Below are 25,746 nucleotides of genomic sequence, written 5' to 3'. Positions count from 1 at the left end.
GGGCCCGGTTCTGATATCTGAAAAGCTCCAGTGTTTTTATTTAAGCTCCAGTGTTTGTATTTAATCACTAAATGCTGCTAGGATGTGGATTTTTACCCCAGTTTAATTTTTGCCATTTCGCCATTGACGTCCATCGCTGTCTTTTTGCGAGGAAATCACCCCCCTGGCCTGGTTGTAATGTCTCAAAAGCTCCAGTATTTGTTTTCAATCAATAAATGCTGCTAGGAAGTGGATTTTACCTCATTTTAGTGCATTTTTGTCATTTCACATATGGACGTATCGACGTTCATAGCTGTCTTTTTACCGGGGAAATGATACTCCGGGCCCGGTTCTGATGTCTAAAAAGCTCCAGTATTTGTATTTAATCAATAAATGCTGTTTTTGGCTGGATGTTTTCGCCATTGACGTTCATCGCTGTCTTTTCCCGGGAAAATCGCCCCCCTGGCCTGGTTTTAATGTCTGAAAAGCTCCAGTATTTGTATTTAATCATGAACTGCTGCTAGGAAGTGGATTTTACCCCATTTTTGTGCATTAATTTATTGATTATTTTTTATGTGTCGCAGCTCTAGCTGCAGTAGAGGTTTTATAGCCATAAAATAGTTTTTGACGGTTGGATTGATACGTTGAAGGCGCTACGAGAAAATGCACCGACCGCCACTGTTAAAAAGTGAACGTGATGTATATTTTCGGTGCAGCAAAGTAGGCCAGGTTTCCTTATAATAGGCTGGCCTTATTTCTTATGTTTCTTCTAAATTAGAATACATTTGAATGGATAATTCAAGTCTTCAAACACCACGAGCTACAAAAAAAGCTTGCCATGGTGGAATTATGATAGTCACGTGGCCAATGATTATACAGTATAACAGTCCAATTTTGGACTTGGCTCAGTAATATCAAACAAGCTATCATCGTACACCAATCAAAGTTTCTCTTTCCTTTCGTGACTTGGGGATGATTTACAATCTGGCTCTGAAATCAACCAATCCATATTTTTTTCCATAGCAAGAAAGCAATAACCCAGAATGGTTGACTCCAACCTGTTGGTATGTCCTGACATTTCTCATGTTGCTCATGCAGTCACTGCAACTTTGATCCTTCTTGCTTTACATTTTCAATTTTTCTCCTTCCCACCCTACAGTCTCAAATTGTGCCATATTAGCTAAAATGTAAAAAAAGATTGCATCATAGTGGAGATTTTTGCTAATACGTATTTCAACGTGAAATTAACGTGAAAACTCAGGGGTGTTCATAGTAGTAGTGCAAAGGTCATTGTAAATGACCTAATTCAAGAATAATCATCTTTATTTTTGTTACTCTCTTAAAGAGTGTTTTGATTATATTAATAAGATTTCCGTAAATGTATATAAGTATATGTCCATATTCCGTGCGTAACTTTTATTGTGAAGGTCCAAAACTTAAAAGCAACAGCTAACGCATGAACCGTGGCTGAGTTTTGTCAGTCTTTCATATATCTTAGCACTGGCAAAAGCGTCACAATTCCTCACGGTGGTTGGATGTTTTTATTAACGAACGGAATATAATTAAACAAACTGAAAACCATCAGTCAAGACTTGACCATCTTTCGGCTGGTATGCTACAGTGAGAAATTGCCCGTACCTGCTTCTTCGAGCTACTAAACTATGAAAGGAAAGAGAACCGTCAGTAAGTTGCAAGCAAGTGTGGTGGTCAACGGACACGGTAACATTTAAAGACTGTACTACTAGCTAACAAAATGGATGACATTAAATAACTGATAAATAAGCTACAGGTACAAATAGAAGATGATAGACAGTTGCTAAATTAAGAATGTGGAAACTGTGTCTAGACAAGTATTAAAGCAGGGGTCACCAAACTACGGCCCGCGGGCCGGATACGGCCCGCCGGCACATTTGGACCGGCCCTCTGAACAATACCAGAGACGCTATCGGATTTTTTTCCTATTTGGCCTTGAAGACTGGGACGTTTTAATCTTGTGTTTGGTTCATTTCACCCCTGCTGAGCCCACAAATCATCCCAGTGAAGCGGGCCTTCGCATTGCTTCTTTGGTGACACGCGCGGGGAGAGTGTTTCCCTTTGATGCATGGGGCACTTCCACCGTTGCATGCGCGAGCAGAATGTTAGCGAGACATCTGGATGATCGCAGGTGAGGGCGGAGCCCTGGGGCCATCGCTATTGCGATGCTATTCAAGCATGTAAAAACTGTGCAACCTGAACCTGTTTGAGAACGGAATAATGGCGAAAAGGTTAGTTAAGAGAAAAATTGATTCAGAATGCAGGGTATTTAACCTGCAGTGGACAAACAATTATTATTTTTGTTCAATGCAAAGAAAAGGCTGTTTGTCTCATCTGTCAAGAGACGGTGGCAGTATTCAAATAATACAATCTTCGCCGGCACTATGAATCCCGTCACAAAGACAAGTACGACAGCGTGCAAGGCCAAATACGAGCAGACAAACTCTCAAAGCTAAAAGTTGGACTATTATCTCAGCAGACTACATTTCTACGCCAAGCTCAGCTGAACCAGGCATCCGTTCGGGCCAGCTTTCGGGTTGCTAAACTGATAGCAAGGAACGGTAAGCCTTTCACTGACGGAGAGTTTTTTAAGAAATGTATGGATGTTGTCGTGGAGGAAGTGTGTCCCGAGAAGAAAGATGCATTTAATGGCGCAAGTCTGTCGGTGAGTACAATGACCAGACGCGTTGAAGAAATCGGGAGTAATGTATATGCCCAGCTGCAGCAGAAGACGAAAGAATTTGACACAGCGCAACTGCTCATTTTTATTCGTGGAGTTAGCGCAAACTTTGAGATTTGCGAGGATCTGGCAGCCCTCCAAAATCTCAAAGGGACTACAACGGGAGAGGATATTTTTTACAAAGTGTGCCAAATCATGGAGAAGTTGGACCTGGACTGGTCAAAGCTAGCTAGCATCATGACTGACGGGGCTCCTAGCATGGTGGGCGAAACTCGCGGTCTAATAATGGGACGCATGAACCGGGAGTTGGAAAAAAGGGGTCTCACCGCCCCGCTACGAGTCCACTGCCGAATTCACCAGCAAGCACTGTGCTGCAAAATGTTGATGTGGGATTCTGTAATGACAGTTGTGGTGTCGTGCATAAACTTCAGAACAAAGGGAGAAGATTGTGCATGGCACAACAGAAAGTTAATGTTCCATGGCTTTTTTTTTCTATGAAGAACCCAGAGAGAGTTATTTAGTTATTATTTATTTCATAAACAGTGTTATTTATTTCCAGTTTTTTCTGTGAAGAACTCAGAGAGGGTTATTTAGTTATTATTTATTTCATTAATAGTGTTATTATTTGTTTCCTGACTTTTTTTCTTTAAAGAACCTGGAAAGGGTTATTTGGTTATGTGTGGCTTTCTGGAAAACAATACATTTTTTAAGCTTCCCTACCATCATCACACTTTTTCTGTTACAAACTGACACCGGCCCCCCATCAGAGAAGGGAAAAGTTATGTGGCCCTCACAGGAAAAAGTTTGGGGACCCCTGTATTAAAGGAACGAATTTAAAGCAATGAAAAACGGCTAACTGAACTTCAAGGCGAAATAGAGGTGATGAAGGTGCAGAACCTTTATGAGGACTTAAGAAAGCGAGGTACGCAATCCACAGAACTCAGAAGGAAAGTTGATGTATGTGAGGCCGTAACAAAGGACTTTGTTAAAATAACTCTCGAGCGTCTGTCTACAAGTGGAGAATTCAATGAGAAAGATGCGAAGCACAATGTCCATCAGCTAATCCTAAATTCCCTTTCAAACTAAGGGGAGAATATGCACACTCAATATATGGAACTGCATCTATGTCACAAGTCAGTCATCGTTCTGAGTCGAGCATTACGTTAAAGAGAGAGAAGAGAGAAGTTCAATAAAAAGCAGTGCAAGAAGAAACTAAACAAAAGGAAAAAATTAGATTGATAGAAGAGCAACATAATTTTGGAAATAAAGCGTGGTAATTTAGAACGCCTACAAGCACTGAAAGACATGGAAGCAGCACGCGCCAAACTTGAAACTTATGAGAAAGAGATCAAAGAAGAAAGTTTGCCTATTCAACACATGCATCCAAACAGACACTCAACTTTCAGTGATAGTCTGACCCTCCCTACAGATGTATCCCAACTAGCCCAAGCAATACAAGAAAGCATAGCCACAAACAGACTGCCTATTCCAACTCCGACAATTTTCAGTGGTGATTCCATCCACTACATAGAATGGGGAGCTTAATTCCAGTCTCTCATCGACCAAAGGAACATTGTCCTGGCAGATAAACTACTACCTTAAGAAATATGTCAGTGGTGCAGTACAAACATGCCTTGAAGGCAATTTCTATCGAAATGATAAAGAGGCGTACAGTGATGCTTGGCGTAAGCTTGACCAACGGTATGGGCAGCCATTTGTGATTCAGCGTGTCTTTAGGGACAAACTTTCAAGGTGGCCCAAAATAAAGCCCAAAGATCCGGAGGGACTAAGAACATTCTCTGATTTCCTGAATGCCTGCTTACAAGTGATGCCTCTTGTGAAAGGCCTTGAAATATTAAATGATTGTCAAGAGAACCAGAAGCTGATGCTTAAAATCCCTGACTGGCTGGCTTCATATTGGAACCGCCAGGTCACTGTAGCCCTCATGGATGGTAGAGACTTTCCTGACTTCAAAGAGTTCGCTCACTTTGTGTCTCTAGAAGCAGAAATAGCCTGCAATCCTATCACTTCATTCTGCACACTTCACTCCAGCACATCCAACGAAAGGAAAGGCACAGAAGAACTAAAGAGAAACAAAGCAAATGTCCCAAGTACACAAACTACTGTTGCAGACTTTGACAATCCAGCAAATACTAGCAAATCAGAACCTTCATGCACATGCTGCAAAAGTGACAAACATCAGCTACCCAAATGCTCAGACTTCAAAGAGAAAATATTAGCGGAAAAACGGAAACATGTAAAAGAGCCAAATCACCAAGCCAAAGACTGCCGTCGTCGACTAACTTGTGATGTATGCAAGGGGAGACACCCTGTCGCCATGATGAGAACTACAAACCTTGCGAAGAAAGAGAAGTACCAATAATCACTACAGATGACTCCACACCAGCCATGGCGCTGAATATCACAAGAGGAGACCAGCAAACAACTGTCAGGCCCCAGACTAAACTGGTGGCTGGTTGCGCCCGTCACCCAATCACAGGTCCATCCCCTAATGACTCGAGCGCTGCCAGGTGTGAGTCATTACCCTACAAGGAGTATTTAAGGCCACCAGGAACATGACCATGCTGCTGGATCGTCAAGACAGAATACTGTGAGGTACCCTCTCGCGTTTTTCCTTGCCTGTCTTATTGATACTCGACCTCTTGTTTACACCCAGGATTCCGACAACGCTCTGCCCCCCACGACCACGGATCACGGACCAAGGACAACGACAATGACAACGACCACGACCACGGATCACGGACCAAGGACAACGACAAAGACAACGACCACGGATCACGGACCAAGGACAACGACCACGTATCACGGACCAAGGACAACGACCACGGATCACGGACCAAGGACAACGACCACGGATCACGGACCAAGGACAACGACCACGTATCACGGACCAAGGACAACGACCATGTATCACGGACCATGGACAACGACCACGACCACGGATCACGGACCAAGGACAACGACCACGGATCACGCAACTCGGACTACGACCACGCCTTCGAACCAGTACACGCCACACGGACTCCACGGCAACCGACCTTCCCGCTACGGCTTTCGACCCGCCTGCGCCGTCCCCTCTTGTGCTCGCCCGCCTCACGGACGATCAAAATAAAGATTTGAACAAACCAGACTCGCACCCTCGCCTGCTTTGGGGTCCTCCACCCCCGTCCGTAACAGCACGATCCAGCCAGAATGGACCCCGCGGGCGCAGACCAAGCCCCCACCGACCCACCTGCGCAGGTCGTGGACCAGCACACCCGAGCTATAAATTTCCTCTTGGCTGAGGTGTCGAGCATGGCTCAGACCCTAAATGCCATACGGGCACAACTCACGCCCTTGCCTCACTCACCAAGTGCACAGCCAACCCCAGCCGCTCCCCAGGTAACACCGATATCGCTGCACCGCGAACGTAATGTCCCCCCACCCGCCCCCTACAGTGGTAATCTTGGTGCATGCCAGCATTTCTTGGTTCAATGCCGGTTGGTGTTTGAACAACAATGCCTCACCTACACCTCTGACCGAGCCAAGATCGCTTACCTGATCGGTTGCCTTCGTGATGAAGCCCTGGGCTGGGCGAGCGCCGAATAGGAGCGGGGCTCCCACATATTGTTAGGTTTAAACACCAGACATTTGTATCACCAATCTGAAAGAAGGAAAAACACAGAGAATTGAGTCAATTTTATTTGCAGTGAGAGGGTCGGGGACTGCTCGGTCACAATCCTCCGACACACTCTGAATAAAGTCTCCGCTCCCTTGTCTCTTATTGTGTCAAGTTACAGGAAGTTTCAAGCTGATCAAAGGAAAGAGGGGGTTATCTCCCAGTTACAAAAGGGTCTTTGTTGCATGACCATATGCTCTTTCAAGGTAACACCCCCACATCCTCTTTCCCCTTCTCCCGCAATCTTCACACGATAGTTCAAACAGGCGCCCGACCCCTTGAGTAGTTCCTCTTTGTTGAATAAGGCGGAACTGCCTAAAGGTCAGGACACCCTACAAGTTATATGAGCAAGCATTTTCACACTCTAACCCAGAATCAGGATAACTTATTTACAATAATTCCAACACATATGTATCTCCTACGACTTATATACCGCAGAGATGCGAAAGGTCTTTGACCACCCGGTGGGCGGCCGGGAGGCAGCCGGGCGCTTAAGAGCTCTAAGATAAGGCGTCCGGAGCGTCGCCAAATATTCTGTGGAGTTACGCATTTTAGCCGCCGAAAGCGGCTTTAATGACTGCGCCCTCCAGGACGCATTTCGTGGGGGGATGAATGTGGCAATGCGGGAGGAGCTGGCGATCCGAGACGAACCAGGGTCCCTCGACGCGCTCGTGGAATTGGCCATACGGATCGACAGCCAACTACAAAGACAACAAGGGCAGCGAGCGGCGAGGTGACTCGCACGTGGGCGCCATGTTTGGACTTCGGCGCCTGCTTCCGGGTTCCCCCGCAGCGGCTGCGCCTCCCCCTCCTGTGGTGACGTCAGAACCTATGCAAATAGGTCGCGCTGGAGTATCTGAGGAGGAACGCTCGCGACGCCGCCGGCTTTTCCTATGCTTCTATTGCGGCAAGGAGCGCCATCTCTCGCTATCATGCCCTGCCCGCCCGGTAAAAGCAAAGGCTCACCAATAGGAAGGGAGGTCATGGTGAGCCTGGCCATTGAGGAATCCTCCCGTCATTTTGTACTACCAGCATCTCTTTCCTGGGGGGGAAGAAATCACAACACCACTGCTTTGATCGACTGCGGTGCGGACGAGAGTTTCATCGACCGCTCCATGGCCGCTAAGCTTGGCATTGGGACTCGGGCTATAGAGAGACCCCTAAATATAACGGCACTGGATGGGCGTACCCTAGGCAGAGTGGAGCGACAGACGAACCTTGTTCTACTCCGCCTATCCGGTAACCACCAGGAGATGGCGTGCTTTTACATCTTGGACTGCCTGGAGGCGACTATTGTTCTGGGCCTTCCATGGTTAAGACATCACAATCCGGTGATCGACTGGGGGGACCCAACGTGGTAGCCTGGAGCCCGGCATGCCACACCAAGTGCCTCCAGGCAGCCCACTTACCCCCAGTGTCACCACCGAGAAAGGACCCCCCTTACCTATCAACAGTGCCCGAGTGCTATCGGGACCTTTCACAGGTGTTTACCGAGGACCAAACCTTGGCACTCCCCCCACATCGCCCTTATGACTGTGCCATTAACATATTGCCCGGTGCTTCTCTTCCTAGGCGCCGGATCTACAACATCTCCAGGCCGGAGCGGGAGGCACTGGATGACTACATCTCCCAGGCGCTGGCATCTGGACAGATTCGCCCCTTCTCCTCCCCTGTCGGGGCGGGGTTTTTTTTGTCGACAAGAAGGACGGCTCGCTGCGCCCCTGTGTCGACTACCGACCCCTGAATGAGATCATGGTCAGGAACAGGTACCCTTTGCCACTCATCGACTCGGCTTTTACCCCGCTACACGGCTCTTGCATTTTTACAAAGTTAGACCTCCGAAATGCTTACCATCTGGTCCGGATTCGGGAAGGGGACGAATGGAAGACGGCCTTCTTCACCCCCAGAGGGACATTGTGAATACCTGGTAATGCTTCTTGGACTCGCCCCGGGAGTGTTCTAGTCCCTGATCAATGACGTCCTCCGGGACATGCTCAACCGATTTGTATTTGTTTATCTGGATGACATCTTGATTTTTTCACGCAGCCTTGAGGAGCATGTGCAGCATGTGCGCCAGGTGTTGCAACGTCTCCTAGAGAACCGCCTTTTCGCCAAAGCTGAGAAGTGTGAATTTCACGTCTCGGAGACCACCTTTCTGGGGTACGTGGTGGCCGCCGGGGAGATGCAGATGGATGCCAAGAAGTTGAAGGCCGTGACTCAGTGGCCCAGGCCCAAGGGGAGAAGGGAGTTGCAACGTTTTTGGGGGTTGACCTGAAATCCCGTTTCACTGTTGCTCCCGTCCTCTCCCACCCCGATCCTAAATTGCAGTTCCAGGTGGAGGTCGACGCCTTGGAGGTGGGGATCGGCGCTGTCCTCTCCCAGCGCAAGCAGGCGGATGGGAAGTTGCATCCCTGCGCCTTCTTTTCCCGTAGGCTGTCCCCAGCTGAACGCAACTACGGCATTGGAGACAGGGAACTGCTCGCGGTGAAGATGGCCCTGGAGGAATGGCGACACCACCTAGAAGGGGCTAGCCAGCCGTTCACGGTTCTGACGGACCACAAGAACCTGGAATACCTCAGGTCGGCCCGGAGGCTAAACCCTCGCCAAGCCAGGTGGACCATGTTTTTCAGTAGGTTTAATTTCACGCTTAACTATATCCCGGGTTCCAGGAACGGGAAGTCGGATGCATTATCCCAAGTTTTTCAGTCCCCGGACTCGGAGGAGTACCCCCCCCCCCCAACGATCCTACCTCCCTCCTGCATGGTGGCTAGCATGAGGACGGGGCTGGAAGCCGAGGTATTGAGGGCCCAAGGGCTGGAGCCGGACCCAAGAAGAGGTACGCAGAAGTACCTGTATGTTCCGACTTCAATGCAGTCCAAGGTACTAGAATGGGCCCACACCTCCCGCCTGACCTACCACCCAGGGGTTGCCCACATACAGGCGGTATTGCGCCAACGCTTTTGGTGGCCGACATTAAGGGCAGATACGCAATATTTCGTATCTGCCTGCCATGTGTGCCGCACGCAACAAATCCACCACCAAGCCAAGCTCCGGTTTACTCCTCCCACTCCAGATTCCTAGTCGTCTCTGGTCTCATATTGCGGTCGACTTCGTTACGGGCCTTCCCAAGTCCCAGGGTAACACCGCCATACTCACCATAGTCGACCGGTTTTCCAAGGCGGCCCACTTCATTGCCCTCCGAAAACTACCCTCAGCCCAGGAGACAGCCTCCCTCCTCATGCAGCATGTTTTCCGCCTGCATGGAATTCCGGCCGACATCGTCTCCGACCGGGGTCCACAGTTCACTTCGCACGTCAGAAAAAATACAATTTAGCATTTAAGCCTTTTACAAAAGTATGTTATGTGTAAACAGTACATATTTGACAATATTAATATGTAGCCTTATGTAAATTAATTAATCAATTTGGTATTCAAAAAAATGAGTTCAAGCATTATTCTTTGTTTTTTGAAAATTCACTTTAAAATGTGTATTTTTAGCATTTTGCACGTGGATTATTTGAAATATGATTGTTTGCAGGGTAAAAACTTAAACTATGATAGCACAAGCTAGATGACATAATTTCTTAGGAGCCTTAAAAGTAGTAGCTTTCCAGACAGATTGATTATTTTCACCTCCAGCGGTTGTGTTCACTCACAGGTAGCCCAAACTTTATTCTCCCAAGATTTGAGGTGAACCTAATAACTGCCCCTGTAGGAAGGGAGCTGTACCAACACACGTCCCCCCACGCCAAACCTTGTAATCTCTCATTTCTCAAGCACTCTAGCAAACCTCCAACCATTAATCCATCTAATGAGAAGATAAAGTTAAATTCAAAATCAATGTCAAGTTGTTGTATTTTGTGATTGTAACCTATGACTGCCATTAAATAATCTTCTCAAGCTAAAATCCTTCCTCTCCCTTTTAATGGAGCATTTCACAGCAGTTCAAGTTATGTCCTGCGGGGATTCATTTTGCAATGCTCTCATACCTGCAAGTGGGGAGGGGGATTTCGTGGTTTTTGCCATTTGCTGACCTCATTGATGCAGACAGAAAAAGGCTGGAGGCAGGGATTGCACTGCTCTCCAGGCGGCAGTAAAAAATGACATGAAGATGCGTGTAAAAAAAAAGATGTGCTTTCCCCCCCTTAAGATTAGAGTTTGAGCTCCGATTTGCACAGTGGGTAGAATCTTGCTGGGATAAAAAGAAGGCTGAAGGTTGGAATCTGATCCCCCTGTGTGATTCTATGACAATCCAATTAGCAGCCCATTTTAGATGATCTGCAGCAGTGCAAAAGTGACAAGAAAAGAGCCTTGACATTTATATTCAGGAAAATTCTAGGAGAAGAAATAGACTAAAAGATAATATTTTGGGGGAAAAACAATGCAAGATTTTCACTGATTTGCTGCTATTGACTATCTCCATTTTGTGAACTCGTCACAAACAGACGGTTGCATGGGGTCAAAGCCGCCATCAATTGTTTTCCAGACCAATCTATGAGCACACCACTACGGTATTGATGCTGCCTGACGAGACCCCAGCAGTCCCACCGACAAAGGCCTTTATTAATTTTTTTTCACAAGCCACCGTACAAACAATACCTAATCATAGCAAAAACATTGCCTTTTAGGGTTTATGGCAAGTAGTATTACTGGATTTACTCGCGTATAAGCCGCACCCTTAAAATTGCCTTAAAATTGTTTAATTTTACAATTTCTTGCGTAAAAGCCCCCTGATTCGCAATTTTCACCTGCATATCCACGGTTTTAATAGGGAGTATAAATGTGTTACTTTGAAGGGAAAATCTTCAGAAAATTGCGAGCAATTTGAGATAGGAGTAAATGTTCGGGCAAATATTTATCTTGAGATACGAGACAAATTTTGATATACGCAGCGGACGCGAGAGGTTCATAAGAACATCATGGGCACTGTCTTTCTGGTCGCAACTCCCTCGTGTAATGTCTCTACGAGCACTGGGCGGGGCGTTGCATTTTTTCAGTGTTTTTTTTTTCTCGTTAGTCAGTGCGAATGGCGGAGCTTGTTCGCTAATATGAGAGGAGTACTACTTCCCGGGCAAGTTAGCAAGTGGCCATGCATTATCCTATTGTGAGGACATTTGTGTGGGAATATTTTGAAGGGAAGACAAAAGCAAACAACCCTCGATAGGTTGCATCTGAAAGTCAGGGTGGAGGCGGGGCAAATAGAGCCAACCCGGGAGAAGAAAGGTATTAACATTTAAAACAAAATTACAATTAAGTTTAGTGTAAGGCAGTGGTGGGCCGTGAATATCCTACCGACACCTCTACCTCAACCTCTACTTCAGCTACAGCTGTGACACATAAAAAGCATCAATAATAACCTCATACAATTGAAATATTATTTAGGAATATAGCCATATTTTACTCACCAAAAATTATTTTTATCTGTACACAATATCCATCCTCCTTTCTTTCCTCCTTTTCTATCGCCATCGAAGCTAATGCTGAAAGTCGAGCCTGTCCTGTCGTATTTCTGATATACGTTTTTATTCGATTTAGTGCTGAAAATGTCCGTTCCCGGTTGTGACAGGCTTGCTTGCTTCGGAGTTGTCCGACCTTTCTTAATGATGTCCAGCTTTTTTTCCGTCTTGAAAATTGCTTTGACAGTAAATCTGCAAACAAATCCATTTCATCTCCTTCAGCCATTGCGGGTAGACAAAACCGCTATTAAATCAACCCAACAATATATTTGCTTGTGCAGCTCGCTCCAGATACAGTTTGGTAGCTCTGGCTAGTCCACTCTATCACTAGCCAATCATAGTTGGTGAAAGCGATGACGTATCCCTATGCCTGCGAGAAGGCAATGACGTATCCCTCTGCCTGTGAGAAGGCATTGTTGTCGCCAACTCGAAATCTGATTGGTTAAAGCAACAGTTTTATCGATGCTTGTTTTATGCAGCAGAGCCTGCAGAACTGATTGTGAAGGCCTCAAAGCAGATTTCTGACCCTGTCGACAAATAATAGCTGAAATGTGATTGGTTAGATGCTTAAGTATGCAAACACACATCTGGAAGCAGCGTAACCAGGGGAAAAGCAATGAAAGGAATCTGACAGACAATTTGGAATTATTTAATAAGTGGACAAAAAATAGTTAACATCAGTCTGTGATTTAGATATTTTTTTAAGCCAGCAGAGAAGGCTTTGCAGGCCCTGATGGTCCACCACTGGTGTAAGGTTAGATTAATTTTATTTTTGAGTGTGTCTGCATCGTAATCCAAGTTCATTTAAATCTGTTTGTTATGTTGCGAGCGCGTTGCAGTGCACAAAGTCCCCCCCTTCTGTCACTCTCTCTCTCCCCTCCGCGAAATCCGTACTATTAAACACATTTTAGTACTATTAAACCACTAGTTATTTGTTACTTTGTTAATAGATGGCAAATTAGAACAAATAAAAATGTTTTTCCAATCCAATATCCTGTTTTTTGTGTTTTTTCAGAGGGTTGGAACAAACTCATTTGTTTTTAGTTCATTTCTATGGGAAACGTTCATTTGAGTTACTAGTAAATCGTCATACGAGCTCAGTCCCGGAACGAATTAAGCTCGTATCTCGAGGTACCACTGTAAGTCTATCTTGATGAGAACCTGATTCCTTTTAATTACAGAAATTACAATTTTCTTTCCAGAATTTTAAGATATCAAATTACCGTATTGACTCACATGTAGCCGCTTTTGTCCGACAAAAAAATGATGACTGAATCGAGGGTACGGTTTATATGCGCATAAAAACACGACATGCACGAAACTGCAAGTTGACGACACCATGACACGATGACATCATGAGGCAATGGCACCGTGACGTCATGACGCAAGACAATGTGGCCAATACAGTAATTTATTTCAAAATAGAGGAAAGATCAACAGATAAAACACTAAACAAAATGTATTTTGACAACTATGAATATAATTCAGGGAAAAAATAAACTGTATCCTGCATGAAACGTGAAAAAACTCACTTGTGCCAGTCACTCACTCAGGGCGTCGCCATCTTACCGTCGTTACACGTGCTCTGACTGGACAGATGTGAGTACACTTACTTGTGCCTGCTATTGCTCGCTCAGGGCGCCGCCATTTACTGCAGTTAAGGGTGCTCTGACCGTAGCGTTTAACAGCACATCACAATAGTTAAGGCTGATCGAAGGTCTTGCGGTCGATCGTTAAAATATAATTCTTGATACCTGCATAATGTGTTTGCTATTATTGCACCCAGAAACTTGGTGAACACTGTGTATGCCGCTATGGTCATATTTCCTGGTTATGGTTAGGTTACTTCCTTTTTGAATTTGTCTACATACAGACAACACCCTGCCTTTTGGAACACAGAAAGGAAATGATTGTACAGTGTGCTTATGAAATAAAACAAAATTCCGCTTTGATTTTTTTCTTTTTGTTTCTTGTTCGAAAGTGACAACAATTGCAGTAACATGAACCATCGAAAAAAATCGAGATATTTCGACATTAGAAGAAATTTGGCCACCACAACATCTTAAACTTCTGGTAAGAAAATTGTAATTTATGTCATTAAAAAGAATCGGGTTCTCATCAATATATTCTTTTAAATTGAATAATTTTATATTTTGCATTTACAAAGCATATTAACTTATTGACCCTATTAATATGCTTTTGATTCATACATTATCTGTGATAATTTTTCTCAAGATTTTCCCTTCAAAGTAACACATTTGTACTCCCTATTAAAACCATAAATATGGAGGTAAAAAATTGTGAATCAGGGGGCGGCTTACACGCGAGAAATTGTAAAATTCAACAATTTTTTTCGATGGTTCATATTACTGCAATAGTTGTCACTTTTGAACTAGAAATGAAAAGAAAAAAAATCAAAGCGGAATTTTTTTATTTCATAATCACAAATGCCCAATTATTTCCTTTCAAAAAGGAAGCAACGTAAGCACAACCAGGAAGTGTGTTCGTAGCGGTATAGTGTTCACCAAGTCTCTGGGTGCAATAATAGCATGAGATACATATTACACAGATATCAGGCTGATATTTTAACGATCCACTGCAAGACCTTCGATCAGCCTTAACAACTATTGGGATGTGCTGACATGGTAAATGCTACGAACACATCTATCAAGGGTACTCACATCTGGCTAGACAGAGCACGTTTAACTAGGTAAGACGGCGGCACCCTAGGTAAGATGGCGAGCGAGCAGTGACAGGCACAAGTGGGGTTTTACACGTTTTATGCAAGATATGTTTTTTTCTTGAATTTCATTCATAGATGTCAAAATAAATTTTGTTTAGCGTTTTATCTGTTTATGTTTTCTCTATTTTGAAATAAATGACCGTATCGGCCACATTGACTTGTGTTATGGTGTTACGGCGTTTCGTCTCTCTCACCTTGCAGTTTCCTGCATGTCGTCTTTTTATGCGCACATAAGCAGTACCCTCAATTCAGTATTTTTTTTACAATAAATGCGGCTTATATGCAAGTAAATACGGTAATTCCATTTCAATACCAGCACCCCACCCCACCCCATTCCTATTAGTGAATTCATGAATTTGTACATTGATCGTGTATCACCAAGTCAAAGCATAATGACCAAAAAGTTTATTGTGTTTGTGGGGTTACAAATGGATTTTCCAAGTGATGGTTGGCATTTATCGATGAGACTAGTTCATGATGTGTAACTTTAATTTGGTAAGCGTATGGATCCACCATTTCCCTTGACCCTTATCTTGGAGACCTATGGAACATTCGTAACAACGTCAATTTTAAATAAAAAAAAGGTTTGAGACTGAAATTTCCTCCCTTCAATTGAGCACTTCAAACACACGATGAAATGATCTATTGGAAAACCATCTTTGCTCCCAGCAGGAGGTCCTCGCTGATGATCCCACCAGCCGCACGCACAAATCAGATTCATGACCTCTGGCCGCGACCTCAGAGATGAACAACATTCGTTAAACAATGTCACTTTAACCGGACGTTTATGTCCAATGAAGTCAACAAGCATCCTTGGTAGAAGACGTTCAGAAGCGGTAACATCATATGATAAGGGAAGGGTTAAAGCCATCCAAGCAGGTTTCAATGCTCTACTGACTGCATCATCAACAAATTGTGGCCTGCCCGCAAGTGTGATTTCACCCCCGCTGTGTTGAAATCTAATTTGAAGAATATTTTTAAGAATACAGTGCCGAAAAAACAGAATAAAGCCCATCGTTTTGTTCCTTGCTCTGACACAGCAGCTTCCAAATGAGACTCCCGAGCAATGTTACCTCTAAGCTGCGCGCGTGCGCAATTGCGCACTACTCTCGTCTTCTCTGGGCAGCAGCAATCATATGCCGCGCAGTAAATAAAATCCCTTTGTTTTACCCCTTTCCCCATGATGGCGCCGTTTAAGCGGCAGCCAGTGGCAGTAGCGCTGTCCACTCTTATGTTTTTCGTGTTTTACAGCATGTTTTACATGAAAAATTAGAGGGAACATTGACATGCACCTGCTTGTGGCAGGTGTGATACTGGTGTGCCCATAGCAAGCAATGATGATGTCGTGACCGGATGATTAGCCTAAAGACGTTTTGCCGATGGACGTTTGACAGACGGACAGGTCGCCGAATGAACGTTCGTTCAAACAGTGTTTAATGATTAAATACAAATACTAGTATTTGTTAGTTTAATGATTAAATACAAATACAGTGGTACCTCGACATACGAGCGTAATCCGTTCCGAGACTGAGATCGTATGACGAGGTTCTCGTAACTCGAGCGGACGTTTCCCATTGAAATGAATGGAAAAAAATTTAATTCGTTCCAGCCCTCTGAAAAAACACCAAAAACAGGATATTGGATTGGAAAAATGTTTTATTTCTTCTAATTCCTCATCTATTAACAAAGTAACACATAACTAGTGGTTTAATAGAAATAAAGTGTTTAATCTAACTAAAATTGGGCGGATTTCGCCGAGGGGAGAGGGGCACAAAAGGGGCGGGGGGCTTCGGGTTTTTTCCACACAACGCACTCGTAAACGGAACAAACACTCCACCCTTACGTTCGCTATCGATGGGCTGTTTGCTGTCGTACTATTCCCTTCAAAATATTCCGAAAATGATGCACACAAATGTCCTCACAATCGGATAACGCACGACCACTTGCCAACGAGCAGCAGTCTTTTATCAGCGATCGCTCCACTGCTCAAGGGAGCCTCGGGGGCGCTGGCTAGTGGCCCCCTTTTAGCTTGTAGCATCTGTGTTCGCATCCCCTCGAACGGCACCCATGATAGAGTTGCTACCGTGGATGCTATTGCGGGGAGTCGCGAGCCAGTGCCCCCAACGTTCCCATGAGCAGCCAACGAGCAACAGTCTTTTATCAGCGATCGCTCCAATGCTCATGGGAGCCTCGGGGGCGCTGCCTAGCGGCTCCTTTTAGCTTGTAGCATCTGTGTTCGCATCCCCTCGAACGGCGCCTATGATAGAGTTGCTACCGGGGATGCTGTTGCCAGCCAGTGCCCCTGATGTTCTTATGAGCAGCCAACGAGAAGTAATATAATACTCCTCGCATTAGATAAAAATAACAGGAAATGCAGCAGGTGAGCTTACCCACATATTGATTGTGGGTATAGTTTTATTCTGAGTGCCATTGCCTGTCGGCGTTGTGTGCACAAGTATACTTCATTACCCAGAAAGCCCTCTTTTCCCTGCGCATGCGCGTTGTGCGTTTCCTGGTCTGAATAACTCATCCGGTGCTCGTAAATATTGTTATACACGAAATATATGCAAAAAAAAAAAGCCATGGCCACCTGGCTTGGTCGCATCACGAAATTTTGACCGCATCACGGGCGAATTATTCGATCGAAATTTCCCTCGTAAGACGAGCATTTTGTATGACGAGCGGTCGTATGACGAGGTACCACTGTACTAGTATTTGTATTTAATCATTAAACGCTGTTTTCAGCTGGATTTGACCGAATTTGAGAGCATTTTGAGACGTTTGGCGAATGGACGTATATGGTCGTTTTTTTGCCTCCATCGCGACATCATCACGACATTTTACCGAGGAATTCACTTCCCTGGGCTCGGTTCTAATGTCCAAAGAGCTCCAGTATTTGTATTTAATCATTAAATGCTGTTTTAGGATGGATTTGACCCGATTGCTGTCATTTTACGGCTCGGTTCTGCTACATCTGCCCGCCCAAGAGTGCTTATTCCTGGGCTGCCATGCCCGCCCAAGAGTGCTTATTCCTGGGCTGCCATGCCCGCCCAAGAGTGCTTATTCCCGGGCTGCCATTGATGGTGGACTAACATTGATTTTTACTATAATTTGCACAACGCCGGCGGCGGGCCGGATTCAAAATCCTAACGGGCCATATATGGCCCGCGGGCCGAGGTTGAAAAACTTGTACACACACGATCCGGGGGCGGGGCGAGCGCGCGAATCCCATTTCGGCGCAACCTCCGTTTGGCCGAACGTCCATTCGGCGACCTGCCCGTCTGTCAAACGTCCGTCGGCGAAACGTCTTTAGGCGAATCATCCGAGTACCGATGATGTCGCTCACACTGGTACTCAGTGCGCTCAGGGAGGTTGTCTTTCTGCCCACACCAACGAAAAATTTGAGGGAACATTGCTCCCGAGCATGAAATACTGTCCCTCAGAGAGAATCTACCACATTTGCACACCTGACGAAGCCAAAAGCCTCATCCATTTACCGTCATCGTTTGTCAGGCGTAACATGCTTGGCGGTAATGTGGCTATCCGTCAAAGGAACGGCGCCAAGGCGTAAATCATTGTCGACGTTCGATGCATTGCTGCCGCTGAGCGACAGCTTACATATAAGGAGAGGAATACAGATTTTGGGACTTCTTACAAACTTGTATCTTACTAAACCCTCAACTTTGTCTCATTCAGGAGAAATTTCAATCCAATGAAGTCTACCTGCAACGCTGGCTTTGACCTTTTCCTGATCAGACAGAACAGAGCCATGGTCTAATTTTCTGGCTTGACATTTACGACAGCAAACTAAAGCTATGGTGATTGGTTGCGAGCATGATAAGGGCAAAAACCAGGTAATCTGGGTTCTTTTTTCTACTCCCTCAGAATTTATTTGTTAGAAAATCGTCACAATGAGGACATTAAGTAGTAGTACAACCTTAGTTCTTGTTGTAGTGCAAAATTACCTACATTAACCGAAAATGCACATTATTAACATTGGGTGCCATAAAAGACCCCCAGCTCACATGGATTGGACATCTATCACTGTCAAAATAAACTGTTGGAATAATGAGTAATACCCTTAAATCATTATTAGTAATGAGTAATACCCTTAAATCATTATTAGTAATGAGTAATACCCTTAAATCATTATTAGTAATGAGTAATACCCTTAAATCATTATTAGTAATATTTAATTAAAATTGGAAGACATCTTTCAACATAACTGCTTACAACTTGCAAGGAAAATCACTCCCAACGCGTCTTCGTTCGCAAGAGGATTCCGACCAGCGGCATACTCTTCGGTCCATTTAGCGGCACATAACCAAAACATTCAAAGATAATCTGATTTAAACAATTGCATAAGCAAAAACAACTGTCTCAACTGTTTTGAACAATTGTATAAGCTTAGCCGGATCGTAAATCAAAACAACGGCATTAGAATTTGCACCAGTAAGCATAATCATTTCTTTATAAGGTAAACTGCCGGCGTCCCAGACAAAACAATTTATGAGTCCTTCGTAGATCATTGCGAACTTGCATCTGGGTGCCTGGGTTGCGAGGTCTATCTCCCAGTAACAGTCTTTGAGGTGTTATGTCAACAAGCTGGAGCCAGCAGGGTGACCTCGAGTTTGTCCCAGTCTCAAATTAAAGACACTCTTATACAAAAGTTATTAAAATGCTATAATATCATCATGAATTAATTCATAGCCTTATTACTTATTAAAAATGCTTACAACACATAGAAACATTCCATAATAAATCCAACATAAACCTACAGTTGCACCTTTCGTTTAAAAAAAAAACTTAGAATTGAAATTTTTGGTCTTTTGATTTAAACCAGGTTTAAAGTGTCATTTCCCTTTGGCCGTCAAGTGATTGTCGTTGGAATTATACCCCAACTAAAAGTAAGAATGGCTTGATTTTTCACATTCAGAGCAACTTAATACATTCTGAAAGAGTTGGTTGACAATTCCAGTGCTGAATCCTATTTGCATGCAACATTTGCAAGTAAAAGCAATGTACACTACCTTCTATGTAAATGTTCTGAAAACGTAGCAAAAATCTAAAACTTGTTAATTTGCGTTAAAATGGGTTAAATTCATCCAACTTTTTTATGTTATTTTTTGTAAATGCCCATATGTGAGATACATTTACTCTTTCATACCTGTCAACCTCTGCCGATAACTGCCCTTATAAATGATTATGATCCCCCTTACGAGTACGAGTCGTACGGTGTTTGTAAGGTTTTTTGGTGGTGTAATTTATTTTAGTTATTGATTATAACACGCACCCCCAACTATTGGAATTAATTATATAGCAAAAATATGCGTGTTATATTCGAGTAATTACGGTAGTTATCGATAAACTGATAATTTTGTTTTCATCGTGATAACATTTTTTGTCATATTGCCCAGCTCTACTTACAGGACACTGCCTAAAAATGTTCGATCATTACCTATTGGTTTTGGGAATTTGCTTCCTGTTCATGGGTCGCTTTCTGCTAATTTGGGGTTATTTTCAGGCTACTTCCTGTTGGTTTTGGCGCATTTTATGGTTCCTTTTTAACTGACTGGCCGCCATTGACAGGGCCGTTTTGACTGCAGAAGGCAAAAGAACAAATGTGACAGTGCACGCACTCCATCACAAAACAAAAACAAAAAAATTTAAGATGTGCAGAATAACATAGCATTTAAGTGTTCAAATCTCGGCAGTCCTCCCCTCCTAGGCCATTCCTCTGCAGGGGCCTGTTGATGCTAATCACACCCAGATCCTGTTGCCATTTGTTCCGCCACTGAAGTATGGTTTAAGATAATCATAACATATTCCTTCAGGCATTCTTCAACTGATTACGATTCTGCATTTATCATGAAGTTTTCTCAACATAAAAATCTGGTGGCAATACACAATCATCAGAACACCTCAAATCATTTATGATAGTACTATATGCTTTTATGACCACACACTGGAGGCGCCAAATCCATCAATTCAGACACAAGGACAAACATGTTTTGGTTGTCGTATTGAGTCGTTATTAATAATTCTACAGCTTACTGACACAATTAATAACTCTATACCGTCTCAGCTTGGGCGCCGATATCCGCTCACAAGTGTGATACTTAATTTCACCTTGACTCTGGGCATGTTCGGACAAATGGCACACAAAGCATTAAGACATACTATAAACCCAAGTTGAAAACTTTTACGTGTGTTATTACAATGACATTCAGTTTTATTTTCACCTATAAACCCACTTTAACACCAAGTCCTAAATATATTGACTAAAATATAAATCTGAAATCTGTGGGCGATAAAAGATGTTTACAAGGTACACGGTGTTATGGCATTTGCTTCACTGGATTTATTGCATGGTGTAGTTAATATCTAATATTGAGGCACAACTCAACAATTTACTGTATTTCTTCGTTGCTTCTCCATTTGGCTGTTATTAAATGTGTTGTTTCAGAACACGGAAACATGTAGACTTTGAATAGTTTGGGAGTGTATGAATGTATATTTTGCTGGCTTATAAGCAGTGGCGGTCCGTGCATTTTCTCGTAGTGCCTTCAACGAATCAATCCCACCCTCAAAAACTATGTTATGGCTATAAAACCACTACTGCAGCTACAGCTGCGATACGTTAAAAATAATCAATAAATCAATGCACAAAAATGGGGTAAAATCCACTTCCTAGCAGCATTTAATGATTAAATACAAATACTGGAGCTTTTCAGACATTAAAACCAGGCCAGGGGGGTGATTTTCCCAGGAAAAGACAGTGATGAACGTCAATGGCATACCGGCAAACATTGCCCAAAAATGGGGTAAAATCCAGCCGAAAAAAGCATTTATTGATTAAATACAAATACTGGAGTCTTATTGACGCTTGTTTAATGCAGCAGAGCCTGCAGAACTAATTGTGAAGGCCTTGAGGAAGATTTCTGACCCTGGCAACAAATGTGGCTGAAATGTGATTGGTTAAATGCTTCAATATGAAAACACACATCTGGAAGCAGTGCAACCAGGGGGGAAAGCAATGAAAGGAAGCTAACAGACAATTTGGAATTATTTAATAAGTATTGATGGACAAAATATAATAAATGATTCAGATATTTCTTAGGCCAGCAGAGAAGGCTTTGAAGGCCCTGACGGCCCGCCACTGCTTATAAGTATGGACGCTGTCGCGGCGCTGATTCCGGCAGTTAGTCAGCGGTCTCAAGGGGCGGCTTCGTCGCGGCCACTCAAGCGATGCCTTGTCTGCCTGCCAAAACCTTTAAGCTTTTGAGCCAAATATGACATCCTTTATATAATCTAGCACAGAGAAAAAGGAAAGCCACCGGTTACGACGCCTTTATGATTCGACCCACCCAATTTAGTACAGCGGTGCGCAGCAATCTTTTACCCAACACGCCGAAATCTGAACACGGCCTCCCTGAAGCGATATGAACTCATGTAACCTTCGGAGCGATTTATGCCAAACGCTGTTTCATTCCGCCTGCAAAGTCCCTTCGCAATAACCAAACACGCCTTTGACGCCTCCTGGCATCAGCAACTTTTTGATCTCCAAAATATTCCGCGTGCAAATGCATCATTAGGCAAGATTCGCGCCGCTGCTGTAATTGTGGCAACAACCCTGCGGTAAATGGTGGCAATAACATCAAATTGTGATGGCATCCTATTCCTATTCCATCTTGATTGAATTGGAAAATGGTGTTTTTTAAAAGTATAGGGAGACTAATCAGGTGAGAGCTTCCATAGTTTTCAACACTTGGAGGTTAAAAATGAGCGGTTGTGCATTTCTTACACACAGATGGCCGATCAATCTCGTTGCACATTCATGCGACCCCCGCCAAGCTCTAATCAAAGCAGCGGCCTTGTTCGAGAAGACGATATTGTTCATCAAAGCCTTTCTGATTTGAGCTCAAATAAGTTATCAGGAGAGCAGAAACAACTGATTTGAAAGCATTATTGTTAGGACTAGCTTGTTATTGTTTTTCTATTGCTTTATCCCTGTGGTCTGATGTTCGTTTCCCTACTCTTGTTTGTCCCTCCTGCCTTGCCGTTGTGCTCGCGCAGCTGCATATAATTCAAAATTAGTTCCTGTTGTGTCTATTTAAACGCCACTGATTATTCTGTCATTTGTCGCATTTGTCTGCCTTATTTCCCTTGTCATTTGTCTGCGTTACCTCGTTCCTCGATTCCCCGTGTTTTCTCTAGTCCGGTTTGGTTTTGTGATTTGATTCCTAAGTCTTTGTTATTTTCTAAGAAGTTATTAAAGTTTCTGATTATGAGCACTACTTCCCTCGTCCTCGCCTGCTTCCCAGCGATTGGGTCCTATTCCTCGTAAGCTCGCCTCAACGTCTCCTCAGAGACGTAACAATTATTCAGTCACACAAGAGTAGGTTTTACAAAACATATTGCGAGTTCAAACACTGATCTGTCGTTCAGTGTCAGCTGCGTTGTTACAGCAATTTGAGTTTGTGTCACGTTTTGTTGGGGTTTTGGGTGGATGTGTGCGTATTTTTTCCCTGTGTGTGCTGTCCGGGTGATTGTGTGTTTCACCTTGTGTCCCTCCGGTTTCCCCTTCCTTATGTGTGTGTGTGATTGGTGTGTATTTAAACCCCTGTGTCTGGCATGTCTGGTGTGGGACTATGACCTATTGTTTCATTTGGTTTCCTTCACGTAGGTCATGTTTTTGCCTCTTCGTTGGTGTGTCTCCCCCAGTTTAGTTTTGGTCCCCGTGTTTATTGTTTTTGTATTAAAATCCTAAATTGTGCACCAGCACTTCCCTCGCCTTTTTCTCTGCTTCTTGCATCCTGAGTTCTGTTCTCCCTTCACACCAGAAGCAAATTATGAAAGGATACTCCCACCAAAACATGAACCCCGTGAGCAGAGCTTGAATATCCCTTTTATATTTTTGACGGGCTGCGCCCTGGTGTGTCGGCTCCATGTGGACTCCTTCTCCCCGAACGCTTCCCCGGAAAATATGTCGGGGAACCCCTACTAGGGTTCGCGTTTGGCCATCTACCTTGGTCCCCCGCGTGGAGGTCTGTGGGGAAGCCAGGGTAGACGTTGCATCCAGCCGATAGGCCCCAGCCATGACGCTGAGGAGGACGGCCGGACCACGTCACCCGTTCAATGGCGGCGGCCTGCGCCACGGCAGGGGAAGAGGAGCGGTGAACCCCGGCGGGCGCTTCCGAGCGGCGAACCCCGGCGCCCGCCTCCGAGCGGCAAACCTCGGCGGCCGCCTTCGAGTGCGGGACATGGTATGACCGCTTTCAAACGTGGGACGACCAAAGCTGCCTATCGCCAGTACCCATTCCGGCTAGCCCCCCCATGTTCCAGCGACCCGCTTTTGTGCGCCCGCCTGGACTCTGAGTCAACGATGTTAACTGCCTTTCAAAAATGACTCCGTTGACAATTGATGCCCGCCGTAGCATTCCCCCAAGACAGTTTAAAGTCTCATCTGCAGTGCTAATTCAATCGGATGGATGAATCGACTGTCTTTGACCGCCAACGATCGCAAGGAACACAGTCCGACACATGGGGTGCTCAAGATGGAGTTCCCTAAAGGCTAAGCCAGGGGTGGGCAAACTATTCCACAAAGGGCCGCAGTGGGTGCGGGTTTTCCCATTGAGAGGGCACCTTTTCACCAATCCGGTGTCCTACAAGTGCAATCAGTGGATTGCAGTCAGGTGCTTCTTGTTTTCTGCAGGAACCTCATTGGTTAAACTGTCTGTGCTATATTGGTTGGAACAAAAACCTGCACCCACACCGGCCCTCGAGGACCGGTTTGCCCATGCCTGGGCTAAGCAGTAAAATGAAAGCCATTCAAAATGGTAGCAAAGTGACAACTGAGGCCGGAAATGAAGGCTTAAAACTTTGAGTCCAGAGTGCTCACTTTTAACTCGTCATTTAAACGAGAGGGGGTGGGGTGGGGGGTCAATAGAGATACAATAATAGTGTATGTGCTGCGGTGGTTAGCAAAAGATGAACATTTTTATTGTAAACAGGCAGATGAAACAGATAATCTGTTAGCACTCTCATATGTCAGCCAAATATTGTCACTTCAACTACAAACGAATGTCAACAAATTATGTTCATTATTATTACTATGAACCAAGTTGTATAAATGCAGCATCAATATGTTGGTGGAAATGTGACTAAGAAGGAAAGGTTTGGAGCAGACTTTTGTTTTAATGATCACTTACCTAAGTCATGCGCCTTGCACAAGCAGTCAAAGCATTACGCCAAGATGACGACAGTCACAAATTTTACTTATCCACATTATCAACGTGAAAATCCACTTTTTTTTATTAGAAACGTCTTCTTTAACCGATTATCCAGCAATTGTTAGTTATTTTTTTTAATTCCACACGCATCCCCAGAAGTTTTTAAGTCAAAAGAATCCTTCCCAAAAAGTGTTTCTGGGAGAAAGCAGCCAGCCTCGTCGCCGCGAGGCATCCAGAGCTGGTCTGAGCGCTCGTAGCAGCAATGGACTGCAGTTTCAGTGCTTGGCCACACGGTTGCAGTGTTGGACATCAAATCTCTCTAGAGGAGGAATGTCAACACTTCTCATTATATTTTAATGACAAGGGTTTGAAGAACAAACCTTTATGAATTTTTTTAGAGGTGCTTCAGGAGAGATATTTTATTATATGCCAGATAATATGAAAACATCACATTTCCAATGGGTGCACTTCAAATTAATGAGATTTTGATCTTCTCAGTGAACTCCTGCGACATTGGGATCTACGTTTTACTAGTGGAAGTATTTTACTACATCTTATTATGACACAAAATTGGGCTTTCAATGCTTTTCTTTTTCAGGATGTGGTTATTGATGTCAGGAGCGGCCCGTTTGTCCCTCCTGGCGTACCGTCAGAGAGAGCGGCTGCAGTCAATCTGCCGATTACTTCCTGTTTTGGTATTTAAAGATCAATGAGTCCTAGTACCATTGTCGGATTGTTACTGCTGTTCCTGCATGCGCCCAGCATGCTGCCGTTTTAGTTCCAAGCCATTGTTGATTTGTAGATCCCAGTTGATTTATTAAAGATGTCGTTTGAAGCTAACTGCATCGATTCCACTCCTGCTTCCATCGTCTGGGTCCTAATCCATTCCCGATCGCGCCGCGTCGTCGCGGCGCGATCGTAACAGAACGATCCGACCATAATGG

The 25,746-nt window shown here is 44.3% G+C and overlaps 1 long non-coding RNA gene across 2 annotated transcripts in view; it reads right to left on the bottom strand.

The window, feature by feature from the left end:
- The window catches only part of LOC144069098 (uncharacterized), a 36,789-nt gene extending 11,783 nt beyond the window's left edge, over window positions 1–25,006 (bottom strand). Inside the window, exons 1-2 of one of the 2 annotated variants that reach the window (XR_013298387.1) lie at window positions 24,782–25,006; window positions 6,251–6,356 (exon numbers count right to left, since the gene is read on the bottom strand). This is a non-coding gene — a long non-coding RNA (uncharacterized LOC144069098). Of the gene's footprint in view, window positions 1–6,250; window positions 6,357–6,804; window positions 7,147–24,781 lie in introns of those variants that run through there. The other variant, XR_013298388.1, reaches the window with a different exon arrangement.
- Between the last annotated feature and the right edge of the window lie 740 nt (window positions 25,007–25,746).

The sequence above is a fragment of the Stigmatopora argus genome, chromosome 23 (genome assembly GCF_051989625.1).
Source record: "Stigmatopora argus isolate UIUO_Sarg chromosome 23, RoL_Sarg_1.0, whole genome shotgun sequence".
NCBI classification, from domain to species: Eukaryota; Metazoa; Chordata; class Actinopteri; order Syngnathiformes; family Syngnathidae; genus Stigmatopora; species Stigmatopora argus.
Note: the sequence above shows the minus strand (reverse complement) of the source record. Positions and strands in the feature narration are given on the sequence as shown.